The sequence below is a fragment of the Oenanthe melanoleuca genome, chromosome 10 (genome assembly GCF_029582105.1).
Source record: "Oenanthe melanoleuca isolate GR-GAL-2019-014 chromosome 10, OMel1.0, whole genome shotgun sequence".
Classification (NCBI taxonomy): Eukaryota; Metazoa; Chordata; class Aves; order Passeriformes; family Muscicapidae; genus Oenanthe; species Oenanthe melanoleuca.
Window position 1 is genome coordinate 14,678,759 of NC_079344.1, and position 22,550 is coordinate 14,701,308.

Sequence of the window (22,550 nt, forward strand, 5' to 3'; positions counted from 1 at the left end):
AAACTGGGATGGAAAGCTGTGCTGACTTTTATTGGGAAGTCTCCAGCTGTCTAGTGAAGAAGTCAGAGCTCCAGCTGTTTCCTCCACATCTGGGCTCTCTAGTGCTGCTAGCTGCTGTTTGTGAGGTCCCAGGTAAGTTCTGAATGTTGTCATGTTTGCAAGAAGGATGTTTGACCATCTCCAGAGGTCCTTGTATAGGGTCTGAAAGCATTTCTGAGCCTTCTTCAGATTGCAGGTTTCTCATGAGGTAGAGTTGCTGTACACTTAAAACAAGTGGCTTTGAGAGTGGTGGGTGCTACAGGGTCTGTATTTCCCTCACTTTTGGCTTGATCTGTTGCAGTGATTTTACAGACCCTTCAGCATCCATTGAATAGTCCTAAAAGGAGTGAGAAAGATGAATGAAAAGAGGCTTATAGGCAGAAGGTTGTACCAGAGTAAATACTTGTAGGAGAAAATTTAGGTCTGTAAGTAACTGATCTACAGCAAAATAATCTATTTTTTCTTAAACACCCTGAAATTGGCCATAACTCTTCTGTTCTGACTTGCAAAAATAGAGTTTATTTGCAGTCTTAATAGACTCCAAATAGATCATCTCCTGTTCTGTTACAAGTAACTGGAAGTTAATGGAAATGTTCTACAAAATTCTGTCCTCATTTCTGACTTGGACCATTGTAACTCCTCTGAAGGTGGTGGTTACTCAACATTTAATCTGGTGTGAAAGAGCAAATAATTGCTTTGGATGGTCAGCTTGCAGTCTTGCTCCTTGTTTTATGGCCTAATGAGGAGAGTATTTTTGGAAGGTATTTGCGAAACACTTTGTGAAGGAGCACTAGGAGGGTTTCTGTAGTTCAAGCCAACTTTATAAGCAGCCAACAGACAATTTTATTTTCCTCCTGAAAACATTGCCTGTTTTGCTAGAGTTACTTAAACTCTGATATCTAGTCCTCAGTTGATGAGATATTTCAGTTGGATGTTCCATTCCAAATCTTGAGAAACTTAGCAGGTCTGCTTATTCTCTAATACAGCAGATTGAAGTAGATCTGCAATAAAATGTAAACTCATTTTATTTTAAAGAATTAATTTTAAAGCCATTAGAGATTAAATTTTATATACATTAGCATAACAGCAGGTTATGTTCTTTGCTGAATGTGTGATTGCTTGCAGTCTGCACTCACAGTGTGTTTAAAATCCAAGGGGTGAGTTTGAATAGCATCTCTGGATGCTGTGGATCTGAACTGTCACATCTGCCCTTGTAAATCAAATGTGATGCTGGAAAAAGTTACTGTCAATGTCTTGTCAGTCTCCAAGCCAATACAAGAGGGATCTTTAGGTTCTCATCTGTTCCTACCTGGCTATAGCATTTGCATGGAGGAATAGAAATTTAGATTCTGCTTAGTCTAATGCTTGATTTTCAAACCTCAGAGTACCCAACTGCAGGATGTGGGATACTGAAAATTACTTCCAAGCTGTGTCTGTCTCGAGCAGCCCAACTTGAGATCCATCCCCTGGCTCTCTTGGATATTGCTCATCTCATAATGGGTTTCAATATAGCTGCTAGGAAGCAAAACCAAATAATTTTTAGAGAGCAGTCAATCTGAAAATAAAGTGCCCAGGATGTTTGGTAGGAGGATGAAGTTTAGATGTGTGTGGGATTGTGTGAGGGAGAGAGCAGAAAATGTGCCTTTTGATCTCACAGAAATGTTTGGTATGTGGGTTGTTGGGCTTAGAAGTTTGAATGTCCTTAATATAAAATAATCTGTGTGAGTATTTGAGTCTGTTCCTTTTCAACTTTGTGTGAGTTGTTTAATGGCTAGTGAGCCAGAAAAACATCAGTGTTTTCTGGTGGTTCAGGCACCCTCCTGATGAGTGGAAGACTTGAATTAAAAGTTCCCACTCTGAGCCAGGCAAAGCAATTAAGGATGGGGATTTGTACCACAGAGAGAGAAAATAACAAAACTGTTACACAATCTCTGAGACTGACCCCAAAAGGTCATTCAAAGCAGGTTCCCAGCTGGATGGAGACCAGTCCTGATGTCTCCTGCTCTTGTGAAAAAATGACTGAAGCTCATGAGGCTTTTTTGTCCCTTACTTATCTGTAATCCACCTGAGAAAATTGACCCAGGCCTCTTCTGGTTCCCTGAGCACTTTACCTTGAGCTCTGGTGTGTTTGTGTTTGGTGCCATGTCCGTGGAGGTGCTCAGAGCCAGGCTGGATCCCTTGGAGCAGCCTGGGGTAGTGGAACATGTCCCTGCCCATGGAAGGGTGGAATGAGATGAATTCTCAGGTCCCTGCCAGCCCAAACCAGTCTGAGATTCTGTGGGCCCCCATCTCCTTCCAGCTCTTGTCCTTGGTATCAGTCTGACTTCTCCCTCTTCACCACTTGTGTTCCACACCTCACTGAGGAGGATGGGGATTGAGACATTCCTGGCAAAGGAGACCATCCTAGCAGGTGAATTGAAAGGTATCTAAGTGAAAAAATCTAATGTGATGTAAGTTTTTGGGATATTGCTCAGGACTTTGCTTTCTTGGCTAAAGACTCAACACTTTTTTACATAAAACCAAAATATCTTACCCTGCATTTTCATTGACTTCAATTCCAGTGTTTCATTCCAGATCACTGATTTATCTTATGTTTTTTTTAAGACTCTAACACTTAGAAAAGCTCTTTTACATCACAACCAGTTACCATTTTAATGAATCAAACTGATTAAGGGCACAAAAATTGTTACAGTGACATATCTGCATTATTAGTAGTATATCCTGTAACTCTGCTTTTAATTTGTTCATGTCCAAGTAAATTAAATTAAGGGGCTGTTTTAGGAGTCTCATCAGCTGTTTTCAGTGAATAGTAGAAAACACTTTAATGATTCCAAATAAGAATTCTTTGAAAGGTGTCCAGAGAGGGGCAGTGTCAATCTTATCTGGTAAATAGCTTCAGATCATCTTTGCTGCAAATTGAATCTTGTGGTTTGTGTTTTCTTTTTCCCGAGCTTGGGTACACTGATTATTTTTCTCCTCAAGCCATTTTGCCAGAATTTTTGAAATCTGCCATTTTGAGCAAAGAACTTTGCTCAATTTAAATTGCTTTCATGATTCATTGATCTTCCTTCAGTCTTGATAAGAGAGCAACTTTTAATGAGAACAGACCTCTTGTTTGAAAAGGCATTTTTAATGCTCCCTATATTTTGCCTGGATATTTGATATTTTGTCCAGTATTTTGTTAATTTGTAGTTGTCTTGTCAATGAAGTGGCTTTTTACCAGATGCATGAAGCATAAAAGTTATTAGTTGTATTGGTATACAGCTGAATTTGCTGGCTTTGAGTATTTCCTGTTCTTCATAAATACTTGTATAATCTGTTGTGCAGGCTCAGCTGTTCTTAATTCTAATGTGATTCATATTGTGCTTAGAAATCTGACATTCTTGGCTTGTCAGAAATATTAATATATGTTAGTGCCATATCTATCGAAAATTGACATGTTTTGTGCAGGGCCTTAATTTTCACTTCTTTATATTGCAGCATTCCATATTGAGCAATGCAGCTTTGTTTGCTTTTAAATTTCCCTCTCACCTTCAGCCCTGAGAAACCAGAAATAATTAGATTATATCTTTCTCTTGGCTCGCAGAGTTTTCACTTGCAGTGAATTATGCCATGCAAAACTATCCCTCCAGTGAGAATTTGGTTGTCATTGTTAAGAGCTACATCTGGACTGTGTAATACTTCGTGTGTTGCACTACAAAGAGTCTTTGCCCGTGGCTCAGTCAGAGCTGTACCTCACCAGAGAGTGGGAATAGCTCTTTCCTCTGCCAAAAATGCCACAATTCACCTCCTCAGGCCTTTCTGCTCTGAATAAGGCTGCTGGACAGACAAAAATGTTGCTTTAAGCCTCCAAGACTGAAAGACCCTAACTCTTAACAGCCCAAAGTATGACAGGAGTGTTGACCTCCTTGTGGACAAGTCCTGTTTCTTCAGTGGGTGATGGAAGGCCAGACTTCCATCTACTTGAGCCAAATACTTTATCCTGGTAGCTGGATAAAAGTTCAGCTTCAACAAAGAAGTTTGAATGCACCTTTAAGGTCTGTATGATGGTGAATGAAAAGCCTTTTCTCTTCAGCCCCTTCTGTGTTTAATTACCCAACCGCAGAGGAGCTGAAGCTTTTGTTTCCAGGTTGAGTCCTGATTTCAGCTGGGAAGTAATTAATGTTGCTGTCTCTCTGTACACTCTTTCATCTTGCTGATGATATCATTTTCTTGTATAATCATGGGAATAGTAAATGATTCCTATTCAGGCTTCCTCTTTAGAATCAGGCTTAGAGATTCCCTCGCTCCCCACCCTGGTTTTGCTGCTGTCACCTCTCACACCTAGTCTCCACTGGTACAGACCCACCTGGTGTTCCCTGAGGCTGTTTTGGTTCTGGTAAGGCACTGCAGACACTTCTATGGAGGATTCTCTTGGTTGTGAAGTGACAAAGAAGCAGTGCCACTTGGTTGCCCAGAGAAGAACACAAAAAATGTGTGGACTTTGATTTGGGGTGTTGGTTTGTGTTCTTGTTCTCCCCTTATCTTCAGGGTCAAGAGACCATCAAGTGCTCCAAGCAGAAGTGCTCCTGTTGACAGAAACCTGCTGGTTGCTCCAATTGCATTAAATTCTTCCTTACATTAGAGCCATACTCAGAGCTGGTGCTGGAGAAAACACTCTTACTGAAACAAATCTGGACTGATACTGGATTGAGGTAGCAATTAGGTGCTGTTTTTTCTGTCCATGCAGAGGAAAATGCACAGCTTGAAGCCTCTTGTCTCTTAGAGTTTCCTGTCCTCTCCCATCTCCTTTTCCCAAATCTATTACGGAATCAGCAAAGTCAACCATTCTGCATTAAAAAAAAATCTACTTGGAATTGAAACCTTGGCTGTCTGTTTTGTGTACTATTAAGAAACTTAGGGGTTTTATTGTGGTGTGTAAATGAAGTCTGGCTCCACAGCTGGCTGTCCGTGTCGGGTGGTGGCATCTGTTCCGAAGGCAGGAGATGAGCTGACCCTCGGTGAAGTTCCCTTGACTCATCTGCCTTACCAGAACATACCCCAGCACAGAGATGTCATGGCTTTGGAGCAGGATTTATTCTCAGAGTAGCTTCTCACAGCTGCCTCTTATTCCTGCCTTGCACAGATGTGAGGTTACAGTAGGGTTCTTCCCCAAAATGATGGATTGTCACCATGATCTTGACTTCTGCTCCCACGGAAGTTCACGGCCATAAAAAGCACTTTGTTCAAGAGTAGTGGCTGTAACAAATAAGCTCAGCTAAACCCTTGCTTTTTCACTTTTACTGATTCCACTCTTCTGCTGTATGTAGCAGTTCATACAGAGAATTAGATTTCAGTGACTTTGTTTAAACCTCCTTATCCTTGTCTAATTAAACTGAATGCTTTAAAGATGATTCATATAACTTGACACCCTTGTATCTAAATGCTCGCTCTTTTAGATGGAAAGTGAAGGAAATGTGCAGACTAGAAATTCAAATGGGTCTTCCTTTCAGTTACAGGAAAAAAGAGGGGCTTTGGGGGTTTAAGTATTTGCTTAAGCTTACACTGGAAAGCACTGTGCTTTTCCAAGATCTGGTGTAATGATAGCCAGCTCCCATAAACACAGTTTCCCATAAAATGTTTCTTAAAGGGAAGAGTCCAAAAGTTGTGACCTGTTTCAGCACAGAGCAGCTTCACCACCTGCTGCAGAGAGGCACCAGCATGTTTTGGAGGCTGTGGCTTCATCCTTTGGCATGACCACATTTTGAGAGGTTGGTAGGACCTGGGGCTAGGTACAACCTTCTCCCAATTCTACCCATCTCCCCATGCTTCCAGCTTTCTGTTCTTGGAAATTATGGTGTATCCCTGTGAAGAAGTTGGTGGAAAAAAGGAGCAGGACTGTTTGGTGCCCCCACCACAGGACAGCTCTGGCCTTGTGTCAGATTTTTTCAGATTTTGTCAGCTTGGTCAGCAAGGACACATTGAAATGCAAGTTTTCTGCCATGTAATGAATGCTTCTTGCAAAGCTACCAGGAATGGCTTGGTTTTGCATAACATTTTGTGTACTGTGCCTTCCAAAGGCGTGGTGTGAGTAACAAAGGCAGGGTTGAAAGATGCCATGGGTTCCCTTCCTCCTCATGGCAGGACTTAATGATATAAAGAGCACAGTATTTCATTGATGTTTGTTGCCATTTCTGCTTGTGGGCTTTTCACAATACTGTGGTCAGGAAGATGACAAGATAAAGGATGACTAGTGTAGATCTGCTCCCTCTTGTAAAATAGGAATAATTCCCTTTTCTGATTATATTTCCTCTCCCCTCCCTTGGAAAAGATGACTCAGAAATCCTTGACAAAGGAAATAAGTTCATTTGAATTTGTATGGAACCTTGAAAAGCCACTCTTATAAAGTCCTGTTTGGAGGCTTTCAGCAGTGGCCTTTGACAAGATCAGGAGGCAAAACTGAAACTCATGGTCCAGATCCTTCAGTGTCAGTGGGTTGCCCTTGGCTCTTGTTCAGTATTCCAGATGGAAAATGAGACCATTACTCATTCTTGGGGGCTTGCTGTGGGATCCAAATCTTCAATAGCTGTAACAGTAGAAGTCTCTACCATACAAGGAAAAATTACTGTTAACTAATCTCAAAAAAAAAAAAAAAAAAAAAAAAAAAAAAAAAGCCAACACAAATCTACTTTTTTTCTCTTTGGAGGTGAGAAAAGGAAGTGGCTGAATTAATGCAATTACTTATTTCACTGTGCCTTTACAAAATTTCTAATGTTCTTTTAAGTAAGGAATTGTATTCAGCCTTCAGTTGATAGTGTGTTCAATGATGGTTGTGTGCATTCAGAAGAAAGACTTCTCTTCTTTGAAGCAGAAGTCTCCAGCAGATACAGAGATGAAAATGTGCCTGTTCTCAGTCCTGGATGTGTGTTTCAGGAGCAAAATGGTCATTCTCTGCTCTCAGCATGATGTGAAAACTTGCAGGGTGCTGAAAACAAGAGCAGTGGTTTTATCACTACATTTTGGGTGTAGAATAGGTGCATCTGCATGAATAAACTGACATTGCATCAATGGGCTCTTTATGCCAAAAGAAACTCTGCCTGCCCTTGCCAAAAGTTAATGTTTGAGTTGCCATCAGATTTGCAAGTGTTCTTCTGAATTCAGGTATTCAAACTTGGCTCTCCATAATTCATTCTGCTCCACTGTCACTGATACCAACAGTTTTTCCCATTAATACAACTCAGAAAAATGTGGCAAATCTTTGATTTTTCCTTTTGGATTGGTTGTCTTGAAATACAAGTTCCAAGGAGCAACTTAATGTGCCTTTAAAAGATGCCCACCTGCTTTTGGGCACGAGTAGGGAGGAGTTGGACCCAATGTTCAACAGGAGGGCAATCTCTGAAGTTTGGAAAAATCTCTCAGAGTTCAGGGTGCCAAGTTATTTCAGTAAATCAAGTTTCTCTACACTGAATTAACTATGTTTTTAAAAGCCATTTTAAAGCCATATTTAGAGAAATAATATAATGTATGATAAGTCTGGTTTTGTGTTTCTTTTATTTAAATGGTTCTCAAAATAACAGGTGGCAATAGGAAGGCAAATAATGGAAATTGTATGAGGCCATGCCTTGAGAAATACTTTTTCCTTACATCAACATTTGAGTTTATTTCTCCAGGGTTGAAATCTGACAAGTGACTTCTGCACTTTTTTCCTAATTTTTTGCCAGTCTGCATCCATGAAACTCAGCACTCCGTCTCTGTAACTTGTTTATCTGGCCCAAACCCTGACATTTCTACTATTAAAAATACTTTTATTTCATTAAAAATACAAGGAGCAGGGGGAGATTTTGCAGATAATCCTTGGACAGGGTCACTTCTGGTATTTTTTGAGTGAGTTGTTTTTGCTAAATAGCCCAAGAGCCCGTCAGAGCCTGGGAATCGGCGCTGGATCGCTGCTGGCAGCCACTCCCGGGGTCCTTGCCCAGGCAGGGGACAGGGCACAGTGTCACTTGGCCCTGCCATGGCTGCTCCTTTCTCATGGCTCCACACGAAAGCTGAGCCCAAGTTTTCCAGACTAAACATTCGAGATGTGTGGTGTCCATTTGAGGGTCAGGAAGGACTGGGCTCAGCCTGGGGCTGTTCCTCTGTATCTTCCTGGTGTGTGCTGGAAGTGTGCATGTCTGGTAGAGTCTTTAAAGATGCATAATCTCTATAATGAAGCCTGCTCTTAATTAGCAGTTTGTTTTAATATGCACATTTGCATTTTGAGTTCTGCCTTCCAGCCTGTGTAACTCAGGGCTGTGTGCTTGCAGCAGTTGCCTGAATACTGAGGGTTTTCCTCCCAAACCACCATTCCTTATTGAGGGTTTCTAACACTTTTTTGAATATAAGCACAGTGGTTAATGGATTGTTCTCTGCTTGAGTTCACTTCAGGCAGTTATTTGCATGCACTCTTTTTTGTAATAACAGAATTAGAGGGTGTGTTAAAAAGACTCACAAGCAGCAGATGAAGCAATAAACAAGCAAAGAGCATTTGTATGCAAATGCTCCAAGTGCTTTGTCATGTTCTGGGATCTGTTAGCCACCTCTGTGCTTCCAAAACTTCATCCCCATCAGCTCTTTGTGCTGAGGCTTCATGCCAAAGCCTGGTGAAGTCAGTGGGGCTTCCCACCCACTGGTGGGCTTTGGACTTGGGTCTGAGAGAGGAAAGAAGCAAATTGTTACCAGCCACTCTGATTTTGCCAGGAGCTTCCCTGTACTAGGAAGGATTTTCCTGTGCTGGGAATAAAACCCACTCACAAGAAGAATAGTCCAGCTTTGGAAATTTTTGTTGTCGCCTGTATTGGCCACTGGCTCGATCTGGTGACCTCCAGAGGTGAAAGCATTGAGCCTGTTCTGCCTGCATGAGACAGCCAGCAGCCCCTCGAGATGAAGCTGGGAGAGATTAGCAGTTTTTGTAACTTCTGGCAAAAAAAAAAAAAAAAAAAAAAAAAAAAAAAAAAAGAGGACAGGAAGCCCATTGACCAGTGTGTCAGAGCTCAGTTTCGTTGTATATAGTGTATGAGTGTGTTGGGTTCACCATAAATTTATCCCTGAGGTTTTCAGAATAGGTGATTTCCACCCTTCTCCCCCATCCCTCATGCCTACAGTGTCTGGTGTAAGCTGTGAGAGCCCTGAGAAATCCCTGTGTTCCTCAGCTGAGACAAGCTGGAGCACTTCCAAACTCTGTCCCGCCAGTGCTGTTATCTTTTTATTACCAGGAATTGCAAGGTGCTGTTGTGCTGCTGGGAATGAGTGAAATCTGTGTTGGTTTTATGTGGCTTTTGAGTCGTTCCAATGACTCTAATAAGCTGCTTTGCATTATAGGACAGGCAGATCAGTATCTCAGGAGACCTCCTAAGTTTGGCTCTTTTTCCTTGGGCTTGATAAGCAGGAAGGATAGTCCCTAATGGGAGGAGAGGGAAGGAAGGAGCCAGGAGACTTGTGGCATGTGCAACCTGGAAAAGTTGTCTCTGAGCTTGACTTGACTCCATCCAGGGGAGGAAGCTGATGCTAATGGCTCTGCATGAGATAACAAATTATCCTGGAGCATGTGTTTTCTGTATTCATTACAATATGTCTTGGGGGGTGGAGGAACAGGATGTATAGTGTGTGCTTATTTCTGGAGCCTCAGGAGAGCTACCCAGATGTTGAAAAGAAGTAAGGAAGAGCTGGAGATAAAGGAGAAAGACCTCCAGGGTGGGACTGTAAAAGCTGATCCAGAATAGGAGTCATTGTGTTTTGCTCACAGTCACACCAGCTGGCTTCAAGTGGCTTTCCAGAGAAGCTGTGGACAGTAGGAGGATAAATAAGGAATTTGGTCCAAAAGGGTGAAACAAAAAAAAAACCCTGAGATGTGCATTACACCCAGAAATAATTATTTAGGCAAGCTGTCCTGAAGAACAGCTGCTGGGTAGCTTGTCCTAGTGCTAGCCCGAGGTGTAGCTGGAAATGTGGTGATGCTCTGTTTGTTGAGAGTTGTTGTGCAGTTGTTTTAAACAGGTTTTAAAGGAAGCACTCTGGTAATCCCATTGCCACGTGTGCTGGAGCTGATTGCTTCCCTGCTTGGCTGTCAGGGACTGCAGCAATGACTGATGGAACTCACCACACTTGATCATTGTGTGCTTGCAGTGTATGTTTTTTTAATGAATTATCCCATTCTGGTCCTTCCCCAGGGCTTTCCCAAGGCTTTCCTTCTGTCCAGTGTAGGCTCTCTGCAAGGACAGCAGTAGGGTTGGTGCAGCAGCCCCACTGACCCAGTGTGGTTGCCTGATGATGCTTCCTTTTGTTCTTACTTCCCTGGTGATGTTTTGCTATATTTTAATTTAATCTCTGCTGAAACCACAGTTCAGGATCTCTTCTGTTGCCTGAGCATGTCATGCTTTCTTGTCCTAATCAAAGGGTATCCATTTCTCTCTGCATACACACTACTGTAGAAAAAAACCCTACAAATTAAAAAAAAAAATTATCCAGGCTTCCCTACCATTCCCTGTCATTTTGTGTACTTGCAAGGCTCCAGATGCTGCTGCTATTACTAGGTAAGGAAAGCCCAGAACATCTGGCTTCTTGTGAGTAATATTGTGGTTTAGTTGTCCTGAATTCAGTGAGTAAACTCTAGTTAGTTAGCTATTCCCAAAAAAAAAACTTGTGAGATAAGGAGTTAGGACCCCATTTCCTGCTGTGACTGGTCTGTTCCCATGTCCTTGCCTTTCTCACAACTGCATTTTCAGAAGTGAGTTGTGCCTTAGCAAAGCCCTTCTTGGCACAAACTTCTTGGATGCATCAATCAGTCAAAGAAATTGGGGGGGCACAACCTTTCCAGACTCCCAAAGGAGGTCAGTTCTCACTCTTCCTCTGCTCCAGGCAAAGCAAAGATAATCTACAGGGGTACATTTTGATGGCTTCAGCAAAATACTTGAAAATGGCAGAATTTTATCCAAACTGTGGTAACTCCTTGCATTGGTTGGGGTGAAGTGGGTGGTGAGGAGAGTAAATCAGCAGAGAGCTGTGAAGGCCAGGATGATGGGCAGTGCAGTGCAGCTGACAGATAATGGGGTGACATCATCCATTTCCTGGAAAATGAGACGTTTCTGGCCAAATTATTCCAGACCCCAAGTGCTTCAGTGAGCTGGAGAGTTCCTGGAATGTTTTAAGCAGATATTTCAGTAGTCTAGGTGTAATGTGATTAAGGATGAGTAACAGCAAGATATGAGTCAAGATGAGGATTTCTGGTAACTCTTCTGTAGGCCAGTGAGAATCTCAGGCAAGAAGAGAGAGGGAGGCTGAGAGAGATGGCCAAGATGTGAGAAGCATTTAAGTCATTTAACCTTTTCCAAATGAAAGTGGAGAGCTCTAAATAAGATTTTTTTTTTCCACTCTATAGAAAGACTCATTAATTGGAAGTATTGAAACACCCAAAAATTCTATGAGGGAGGTGAAGATTAGGGAACAAGACTGGTTTGGAAGAAGACTGCACTGCTGAGATTTTGGAAAAGGTGATTCTTGCAGTTTGCACAGTAAGGAAGATGATTTCTGGCTAGTAGTTTCAGTTACCTTCTGTGGATTTGATGTTGATGTCCATTTGTAACACAAGGACAGAGACCTTAGGGACTGGCTCACCCTTGGTGCTGGAAGGTGGAAAGAGACTCACTGAGTATTGCAGACAGCTCAAGACCAAGAGGGATTTTACTTGCCAATTGTTTGATTCCAAACTTGAATTGAAACAAATACTGGACAAGGAATTTGTACATGTATTTCCTCGGTGATGAATATAAGGAAGATGCTGCACAAGGTTTGGTACCTCGTGGTGGGAGGATGGAGGAACTGCTCCAGCACTGAGATGAGGATGCTCTGAGCAGACACACCTGGATCACTCTTGCTGAAGCAAGTCCTTCAGAAGGGCAAGCTGGTTTGAGCTCCCCTGCTAAAGAAACCAAGAAAAATTTAGAATCAACTATAGTGGCAAAAAGAACACACAGTATCAACATAAATAAGCCTTTGTAACACATCCAACAGCTTTCCATCAATATCTTCAGAACTATAAATATAAGCCAGGGTTCTAAATGCTTCATCCAGCTGCTGAAATGCAGGTGCTGGTATGCTAAGACAGGACCTGCCTGTCTGGGCTGCTCACAGGTAATTGTTCTTGGGAGGTTCTTTAAAAGATAAAAAATGCACTTACCCACCCTGTGATGTGTGTCACACTCACAGCAGTCTATGCTCAGCATATCTGGCAAATGTGAGCTTGTCCTTTCTCATTCTTGTAAGATCAGTTGGTCAACAGTGTCTAATTATCTTGATTGTGAGTGTCTAATTATCTTGATATTGACTGTTTCAGCTTGGTGTTTACAGGCTGTCTCCTAGGAGGAGACATGGAGTGTGGGTGGATGGGGGTCAGGGAGGGCAGAGAGATGGCTGGGACTGAGTACAAGCCATAGTCTGGTTTTTGGGAAATTAATACCTTTGTGAAAGTGAAGCCCCGTGATCCATATTGAGTGTCCTGTAAACGTCAAAGGAAATCAGCCCAAAGGATGGGGAGCTGCCCAAGGAGAATCCCACTGGAGCATGTAGCCATGAGATCTCAGCTTGGCTGGGGATGGCAGCTACATGCAACACTCTCTGCTTCTGGTTTTTTATGGAGTTTTCTGGGTTCTGCAGGTGTGAATAAAGTGGATCCTTCTAAAGTGTTCAAAGCCTCATTTCAGAGCAGCAGCTCTTTGTCAGCCTGAGCAGTTGCCTGGCAGATGGAACCTCCTGGCCCCCTCCAACCTCCTGTGCGTCATCCTCATTATCACTAAATTAGCTGTGTTGTCATGTGGGATCTTAGGAAATGTGGGGTTTCTTTCCTTGAATCCAGAAATATTAAATGATGTGATGTTCTTGTTACACAAGGTGGAGGCAGGAATGGAGGTGGAGCAGAGCAGCACTCTGAGAAGGAGGAAGGAGCTGTGGCCAAAGCCTTGAAGAAACTCAAGGTAAATAATGTTTCTATTGCCCTGGAAAAACTGGCAGGTAGGAAACAAGACCTGGAATCATACACTGAATATATAAACATGTGGAGTTCTGTGCATGGTACCTAAATTCCAGGAGAGCACCTTTGGAAATGTCTATGTTCTTTCTGAAATACTATTAAGTAGAAAGCCAAGAACCAGACCATCTGATTAGGGGGCTAATAGTTTTTACAATAGAGTTGTTTTGAATTCTCACACATTATTGGAAAGAATGAAAGAAGACGTGTTGAGTGGGTTAGTCTGTGTAAATTCATGCAAGTAGCAAAATACTTGTGAAGAAGCCCTGTCATGCAGGTGCTCCTTGATCTTTTAAGTTGGTTAATGAACAAAAGCAGGTCTAGAACAGGCAGCAAAGCCTTTTGTGGTGAGCAGGACAACACAGAGACTGAATCTCCTCAGAACCTGGGAGAAATGAGAATATTTTGTGTGATTTCCCATTGAAAGGGAGGAGGGGGTGGCTGTGAGAACCCCAAGAACCTTCTGCAGTGGGTTGGGATCAAGCACAGGGAACATGGACATCCTGTTCTCTCCCTTAGCTTATCTTTTTCAATTATTAAAGACACCTCAATTTGACAGAAGCTTCTTAGAGGAATTTAAGATGAGGGCATGCATCAACATATCTGATCCCTCCTGGTGGCTGCTGCTGGTTTGCTGCATCTCCATCCCACTGCCCTCACTGCAGCATCTGCCATTGCCTCATCTGCTCTTTGCAAAGCTCCCATAATCTGGGATCTGAAAAATCCCAGACAATGAGTTTCACAATGAAATTACTGTTGTGCAGGAAACACACTTTCCTTTTCTGGCTGATTAGTTTTACCCAAATTTGTTGATGTAATAAAAAAGGAGAGAATTTTCTCTTCACCTTTTCCATTTGATTTGTCTTCATGCTTTACCTCCAGTTGTCATTCATGTACACTTTTCTATGCATGCAGCCTGTTTTTATCACTCTTCTGGTTTTATTACAAACCCTTGAGATGTGGGGAAGGGCAATTCCAGGGCTGGATGCCATGCTCAGAGCATGGGTGAGCTGTGGATTTTGTGTGAGTTACCTCAGGTTACCATCATGGTTCAAAGGCTGATCAAATTTACAGTGTCATTTTCATAGAATCACACAAGAATTTAGGTTAGAAAAGGCCTTTGAGGTCATCAAGTTCACCCACTGACCCAGCTCTGCCACGGCCACCACTAACCCATGCCCTCAAGTGCCACATCCACATCTTTTAAAGCCCTCCAGGGATGGGGACTCCACCACTGGCCTGGCAGCCTGTTCTTGCAACACTCCACAGTTCCAGTTTTGAATGCCCTGAAGGATTTTGCACTGTTGGTAAAATAATTCCTTTTGTATTCACTTTTATGAGCCAGTTATGAATATGGACCATCCACAGTGTCTCATCCTCACTGAGGATGGGGAATGCCAAGGCTTGAGCTTTTCTCACAGTTTTGTAAGATCAATTCTAAAGGAATGGGCTGACAAATTAAGAGCAATCAGAGTGGAGCAGAGACTTCAGCCTTTGAACAAGCAGATGGAGGAGGGAATCAGGGATAAAGGAGGTATTTTTAGCTAGAAATGAGTGGCTCAGTTCTCAGGGAAAAAGGCAGAAACAGGAGTATTTGGTGACAAATATACCTGACTCTATTTTTTTAGTTTTTCACTCCATCAGATACAGTCAGCCACTGGTATCACAAGGTTAAGATATTTTCTGTACTCCAGGGGCTCCATCTGCTCCTTCAAGCACTATTGCTGCTGTTCCAGTGGGGTGTTTTGATTTCAGTTAAAGTTTAATGGGTTTGGTCATTTCATCTCAATCCCCTTGCAGTTCAGCAACTACAGCAGGACCTCTTCTAAACTTCTATGACGAAATTCATGCAGACAGAAACAGCTTCCCATAAACAGACTAAATGTACATTGGGGTAGAAATTCATCTTTTGAGATATAAACAAGAGAAGGACGTGTACATGGAGCAAGGAGTGAAGCTTGGAATGTAAGTGCCTGGATGTCCAGTCCCCTCTGGATGACCACTTGAGCTGATAGAACAAGAGTCTGTGTAAGAGAAGTCCTAAAAACAAAGTGAAGAAACAACTGATTAATCTTTGTCTTGGGTAAACATTTTAATGGGAATATTTGTGGGATTTAAGTAGTTCGAAACTCACAACTTGAGGGATGTAGAAGTCTCCAAAAAGAAAGTAATCATCATAACCCTATTCCAACTCCTAGTAGTAAGAGTAAGACCAGTAGCTGGACACTTCAACACAGAAGAATTTTAGACTTTACACTGGAAAGGAAACAAACTGGGTATTGCACATCCTGAATTTTTCAGTAGCTGGAAAAAAAGGATATTCCCTTTGCACATAAGCTTCTGGGGTTTTGCCTGTGCCTGCAAGAGTGATGCTCTGACACAGGCAGGGCAGAATCAGCTGCTGAAACTTGGATTTTGTTGCCGTTGCTGCTAAGCTTTAGACTTGTTACCTGAGACATGCTTCTGTTCTTTGATTATCTACAAGATCCATTTATTAGCTTGAATTTTAGGCTGCCCAGAGAAGCTGTGCCTGCCCCACCTCTGGATGTGTCCAAGGCCAGGTTGGGCAGGGCTTGGAGCAGCCTGGGATAGTGGAAAGTGTCCCTGCCCATGGCAGGGGTGGAATGAGATGAGTTTTAAGGTCCCTTGCAAACCATTCTGTGATCGTGATTTCTTGTCTGTATGGGTTGGGAATGCAGGTATTGCTACTGTGGTGCAAAGGAAATGAAATACTTCCATAACCAGCAGCCTCTTTAAATGTTTGGTTTGAAAATACAGCACAGGATGCAGTTTTACCCAGGGCAGCTGTGTTTGGCTTTGTTTTTGAGTGTGTGCAGCTCCCTGGGCAGCTGCTGCACCCCTGCCATGGCACTTCACAGGAGCAATGAGCCTGATGCTCCTATTCCCTTTACTTCAGAGGCATTATTTTCACATTTTACAAGGCATGATCTGTGCCTTGTTAGGAGATTTAAAAAGCATTATTCCAGGAAGTTAATTTACCAAATTTCTTCATTTCCCACCCCCTCCCTTTCCGCAGGGGATGTTCTGCTCTGCTCCCATTGCAGGCTCTACCTCTTCTGAGGGTGTTTGTAAACACTGCAGATTCCCTGCTCTGCCACCACTTCCCTCCCCTAAATGGACTGTCTGAGATCAGCCCTTGCAGGGAGTGCTGCTCTGGGTTTCTTTTCTCTTTCTGTAGGGTGGCTCTTCGTGCCATCTGCAGCTCCATTCTGCTGCTCTGTTTCTCCATCCAAAAGCAGTGCCAGCTTCCTGTGCTTGCCTGAAGCTCCTCAGTTCTCACTTGTGGGATTTCTGTGACCTTCTGCAGCTCCTCTTTATTTTCTATAAGTGATTTGTCCCTGTATTGCAGACTCAGGACACCCTATCCTTACCTTTCTGATTTATTTAATTTAGAAATACTAAACCTCATTAATGAGCTCTGTCTTGGGGTTAGGATTTTTTTTTTTTTTTTTTTTTTTTTTTTTTTTTTTTTTTTGCTATTGCTAATTCACTTACAAAGTTATTTGGAAACTTTCTAGCCAGCAAGGTGTTCTGGCATGTTTGAATTAGACTTTCCTTTGCCTTCTCCAGTGCTGGAGCTCTCATGGAAGCAGAGTTACATCATCCAGCAGGTTCCTTACACAATGTCTTTTATGTTCTCCACTGTGTAACAGAGGAAAAATCATGTCATTATTCCCTCCAGATATTAAACCCCAGCTCAACTCAAAGGGGAACTATTTGGAAGGCAAACAGCTCCCTTTCTAGTATCATCAGTGGGTGCTTTTTCAATATCCTGTATAATCTAGGGCTGAAAGCACCTGTCTTCTCAGCCAGACCCACGAGGCACTGAGGCGTGACTGGCTGGAGCCTGGGCACTGGAATTCCCTCCTGCTGAGTTATTTCTTTAGCCATAATCACCAGCCACTGTTTATCTGCAATCTGACTTTACACTTGGCATTTTCTGAGGCTGTGGTGAGACTGAAAACCTGCTTTTGCACCAGTGGCAGCAGTGATGTCTGTACATGCAGACTGGCAAAGGGTCCCATCTCTGCTCCCAACCTTCCCTCTAACACCTACAAGAGGAGGAAAAGGGCTTGACACAAACCAGTAAGGGCTCTATTTGAGTGTAAAAGTTGGTAAAAGGACATGAAACACGAGCTGATTAGCAGGGTCTCAAAGACTTGAAGTATCTAGTGATTCTCTGCACAATAGTTCCTCGTGATATTCCCCTGACAGGCCAGGCTTGGTGACAGCCAAGGGGCCATACATTGCTTGAAATAATTAAGCAAAAATATCTCACACATGGCTTCTCCCTGAGAATGTGGCCTTATCAGGTTTCAATTTTATTTTGTTTTTGTTCTACATTATGGCTTGTTCTGCCTGAGGTTGGCTGTGGGGGTTGTGACAGAAGGGAGACAGAGCAGGGCACGCTTCGTTTATTTTGGAGAGAAACATCTGATTTGCAGATGAACAACTACTGAGATACATTTTTGTCACCATTTCTGACTGTAGCTCTAAATGAAGGTTATATTAATAATTGGTGTGGTGTTGTGGGCTCAAGTGTTGAGATATTTCAGTGATTGGCATTCTAGAAAGTCTTTTGGTTTTAAGGCAAACTTTAACAAACTTTTGTTGGTGCAGAAACTGAAAAGGGTTTTTATCCACTGGAATTGTCAGAATTGGTTTAACTAAGCAGGTAACTTTTGGGCAATGTTCAGTGGAGAAGGGGAATAGCCTTGTGCCTTCTTTCTGGTCTAAAGCCACTGGGAATGTTGGTGGAAGCCATGCAACCATGACCCAGGGCAGAAAAGCTGCCCAGGTCACCATAGAAATGCTCAGGAATCTCTGATTTAGTTTAAAAATAAATTTTAGAAGGCACAATATTCTTAAAAAGCTTTCCCATAGGTCATGTCTCCTCACATTAGAAACAAGGACAGATTAACTGGATGATGGATGAAAGAGGATCTCTTTGAATCTTGGTTTGGAACATGAAGAAAAAGAAGCAAATTTTTGTTTATTTTGAGGCTTGGAAAAATGAACTTGTTTGTTACATCCCCACTCCAAGTCTTTTCTTGTTTGCATAACTTTGCAGAAGGTTGAGTTTGCAGAAAACAGATGCTGACTTCAGTCCCTCAGGTGGTGTTTTGTGAGCAGTCCAAGCTGAGGAAATAGAGATGCTGCCAAAAGGAAAGTTTCACATCCCCTCTTCATCCCAGCTGTGGGCTGCCACTGGTACCTGAATCTGTGAAGTCACTGGAGAGCTGCTGCCAGCCTCGTTTTCTGGGCCTGGCTGTGCAGGGCTGGTGCTGGATGAGGGAGGAGGATGTGAGGGCAGGAGGTGGCAGGAGGCAGAATTTGGACAAAGCTTAAAATGAGCAAGGAGCTCCAGCTGTGGTGCTGGTGGAAGTGACCTTCAGCAGCAGACAACCTCTGGGCTGTGTTGTAGGAAAACACTCTCTTTTGATTTATTTAAATGGCTGTTCAGTAGCAGAACCACCAGTGCTGGGGTCTGGTGGTGCCACATTTTGAAAGGAAGCTCAGAGATCCAGCTCCTTGGAAGGATTTTTTGGGCAGCTGCCAGCTGATAACCCTGGCCACACTTTAAGGTCTCTGTGGGACAATCAAAGCCTCACTGTGGTGGAAGGGTTCTGTCAAAGGCACAGAAGAAACTGTACAAACACCTCCTCTTGCTGTTCCAACATCAGGAAAGAATTAATTAGGATTAAAAATTAATAATTTTTTACTCTTTTGGTGTTGTTTGAATGATGGTTCATCTTTTGATACCTTGAAAGCCAGCACATGGAATTAATTGAGTTGCATCATTTCATAGTGGCTGTCAAAACCTCTCAGTAGCTTCAAGCTCAGTAGCTGGAGCAGGTCATGGGACACTCAGCACTTGGCCTGCAGCTCATGGGTTTTATTGTTCCTGGGAAAGAAGAGGAGCAGTCACAGGGAAATCTGGTGGAACAGCTGTAACAATGGATCCAGGAGCACCCACTGCACGCTCTGCTTTCTGCCCCAAAACAAAGCAAATGTGAGCATCTCTTCATTTTCTCTTGTACAACTAAAGCTTTGGGGTTTTCAGGTGAATTCTAAACTGTTCTATGAAGAGGTGTGGAATGATGGCCTTGGAGATTTTGGGAGCTTATGCCCACTATGTATGTATGGAATGTGTCTGGAATGCTGTACTACCCACCTCTGTGTGCTCAGAGTTTGGGTAGTGAACCCATCATCTCACTGCTGTTTGGATTACCTGGCATCCTTCCTAAATTAACAGGAATCCAAGGAAGCTGGGTTGCTTCATTTGGTTTTGTTTCATTAACAAGGTGTCTTGTCTCTGAAAGCTGGAGCTGGAATCTTCCAGTACAGATTTGCTGGAGGTGCTGGTGTCTCCCTGGTCTGCTGGAGAAGCCCCTGGCATGGAGTTATTCTTTCCATATTGTCCATTTGCCAGGACACCTGCAGAGTGACCCTGTGGACCTGCTGTCCCTGGGGCCACATGGCTGGAGCATAAAACATGGAGCATGATGGTTCCAGTGCAGGACTGAGGAGACAATCTGAGTTTTCCCTTAAAATAAACCCAATATCAAATGGGTTTGTTTCTATCCATCTGTTCTCCCAGGACATTTGGACACACCAAACCAAGTTCAGCAATGTGAGAAGGGTTAGGTTCCAGTCTGGATCCTCAGCAGGTTTTAGTAGAATTGTCAAGTGGGTGAACAAAGGGAACCCAAATTTGGTGTTTCCATCACAGACAAGGTTGGAGGAGCTGGAGTTATCCCAGATTGGTGTCCATCAGCCTGGGAATGCTGGGGATGGATCACACAGAGCCCTCAGGAGACTGCAGTGACCCAGGGCAACAGGAGCAGGAAGATGAAATTTAAGGAGTAAAAACTGGGAACACAGGATACAAACTTGAGTGAATGAGTTTCAATCATTCCTTCAGTACAAGCAACGTGGACTGCTGAGTATTCTATTTAGTTTTCTTTTCTTTTTCGGTTTGGCTTTTTTGGTTTTGGGTTTGTGGGGGGGGTTTTGTTTTTTGGTTGGTTGTTTTTTGTTTTTTTTGAGGAATGGGGTGTGAGATTAGGTTCAAGTGTTGTTAAAGGCTCAAGTACTGAGGGCCCCTGCAGAAAATGAAGTGCTCAAGAGGATGGCCATTTTCATTAAGTGGACCTAATCAAGCATAGATGATGGGGAGTTAGACCATCTCTGAAAATCATGATGTGTGTCACATAAAAGGGTTGGAGACTTACTGTTATAAGTTTATTTAAGTGAAGAGAGATTTGGCTTCTTATGGATTTGAATCCTTCTAGGGACTATTGGCATGGAAAATTAAGAGGGATTTTGCTGGGGAGGTGCCTGGAGGCATTGCCCCTGTCTTGGTCATATTTATGCACACAAAAAGAACCCAAAACAGGATAGTTAACCTCTCAAACTTCTCCAAGGCATTGAATAGAGGCTTGTGTTTCACTGAGAGAAAGCAGGATGTCATCTGCTAGAAAAGCAATTTCATATTCTTTATCATGGGCTGGGATGCCCAGAATCTCATTTAAGGCTTTGAAGTGCTCCAAACCCTCCTGCATTATCACCAAATCCCCTCCAGTGAAGGTGTTCAGGGCAAGGCACATATCTTAAAGGAAACAGCCATGCAAGGAGCCTTCCCTGTGATAGCTGAGACATTTGTGCAGACATTGCAGAGCGAAATCTAAAACTTCCTCGGCTGCAATTAAGTAAATCCTGTGTCCTACAGCACTGAGATAATATCTCCACAGAAATGCTTTTTAAAAGTTTCCTGTTTCCATTGTGTTCTCAATCCCCATGGGATAATATTCTCATTCACTAAGTCTTGGGCCCTTAGAAAAAAATAATAATTAATACAGCTGTGAGTCAATGGGATTCCCCAAGTTTCTTTTTTGGTTTTTCCTGAAGGAGCATTGCAACACATGGTTTATTTGAGCAATCTGGGGGGATGCTGGGTTTCTCACACAGTTGGCTGAGCCCAGGGACATGAGAGGGAGGCAAGGGAAAATGTGGATTCTCAGGATGCACATCAGACCCTTTTATCCCACACTTTGTCTGCATTGGGAAAGGTTTTTCCTCTCTCTGTTCCCCCACTCTGTGTTTTTGGGGAAGTGCTGTCTTGTGATGAGCACACTGGTACCTTGTACATGTGGAATCAGTCCCAGCTCTGCTCTGACTCAGTGAATGACTTCTCCTGCCTCAGTTTCTCCAGCTGTAACAAACGATGACCAACACTAGGGCACAAAAATAATAGCACAGTTCCCAAACCTTTTTAACCCACTTTTTGTGCATACCCCTGGCTCTCTACCCAGCTTGGGAGCCAGCAGCTCATCCTTCAGGAGGATTTTGAGCTTCTCCAGTGAAAGCTGGTGGACAGTGGAGCCTTTGTGCAGCTGGCTGTGGCAGATGGTGTCTGGCTCTCCAGAGGAGCCCAGCCCACAACTGAGGGTTGGGCTCTGCCTCCCTGATCTGCTGGAGACTCTGCTCTGGAGTGAGTCTTAGAGGAGACTGCTGTGTTTCCCAGGGCATTTTGGATCTGCTGCTCCATCCCAGGGAACAGGAGAAGGAGGAGAAAATGGTCCATAAAATTTCCATTACTCTGAAAAGCAGAAACATCTGTTGGAGCTTGTGAGTGAGGTTGGAAGTGGTATTTACCAGCAAGAAGCTGGCATCTCATCTGCTCAGACCCTCTGCAAAATAACTGCTGCTTCCTCCCATGGAAAATAACGTGGAGGAATCTCTGAGTCAGGATCTGCCCCAGGCACTGAGAGGCAGCAAACTCCTCACTCCTAGCCAGGCTGTGTGGAGGGACCCACAATCCTGGTGCTTCTGCCCAGGCTCTGATCGAGGTGCATCCCATGAAATCCCAGCTCAGCAATGGCTGTTTCCAATAACAGCCTGACATAAAGTCAGCTGTTCTGCATCACACACTGTGCTTAGGAACTCAGCTCTTTAAAGCAGAGTTTCAGAAAGCAAGCTGGATTTTTAATTTTTTTCTTTTTTAAAGGAGGGAATTGGAGGAAGTGGTAAAGTTCCCAATCTATCCAGAGACCTGTGGTTTCTCCATTCCCAGGTAAAATGTGTGTTAGGGAAAGGGCAATGTCCTGCTTTTTAAGACAGAACCTTGAATCTGCATGATGCTTTGTGGCTCTACATAGTGCCCATGACTGCCTCTTCCATGGCAATTTTGGTGCTAAAATGGCAAACACCTCTGTGATTGTAGAGCTTCCCCAGCAGAAGCTGCTAGAAGTTCCCTTTTCCTCTTGCTAATCCAGTGGAGTCCTGCTGTCCTGGCTGTGTGAGGTTCCCAGAGTTCTTCCAGAGCCTGATAAATCACACCTCAAATATGGAGAAATGACCTGCACATGGGTAAGTCAAACACCCACCTGAGTTTTAAAAGAATGAGATGTATGTGTAGGTCTGGGATAGGTTTGGTTTCTCCTCTTGT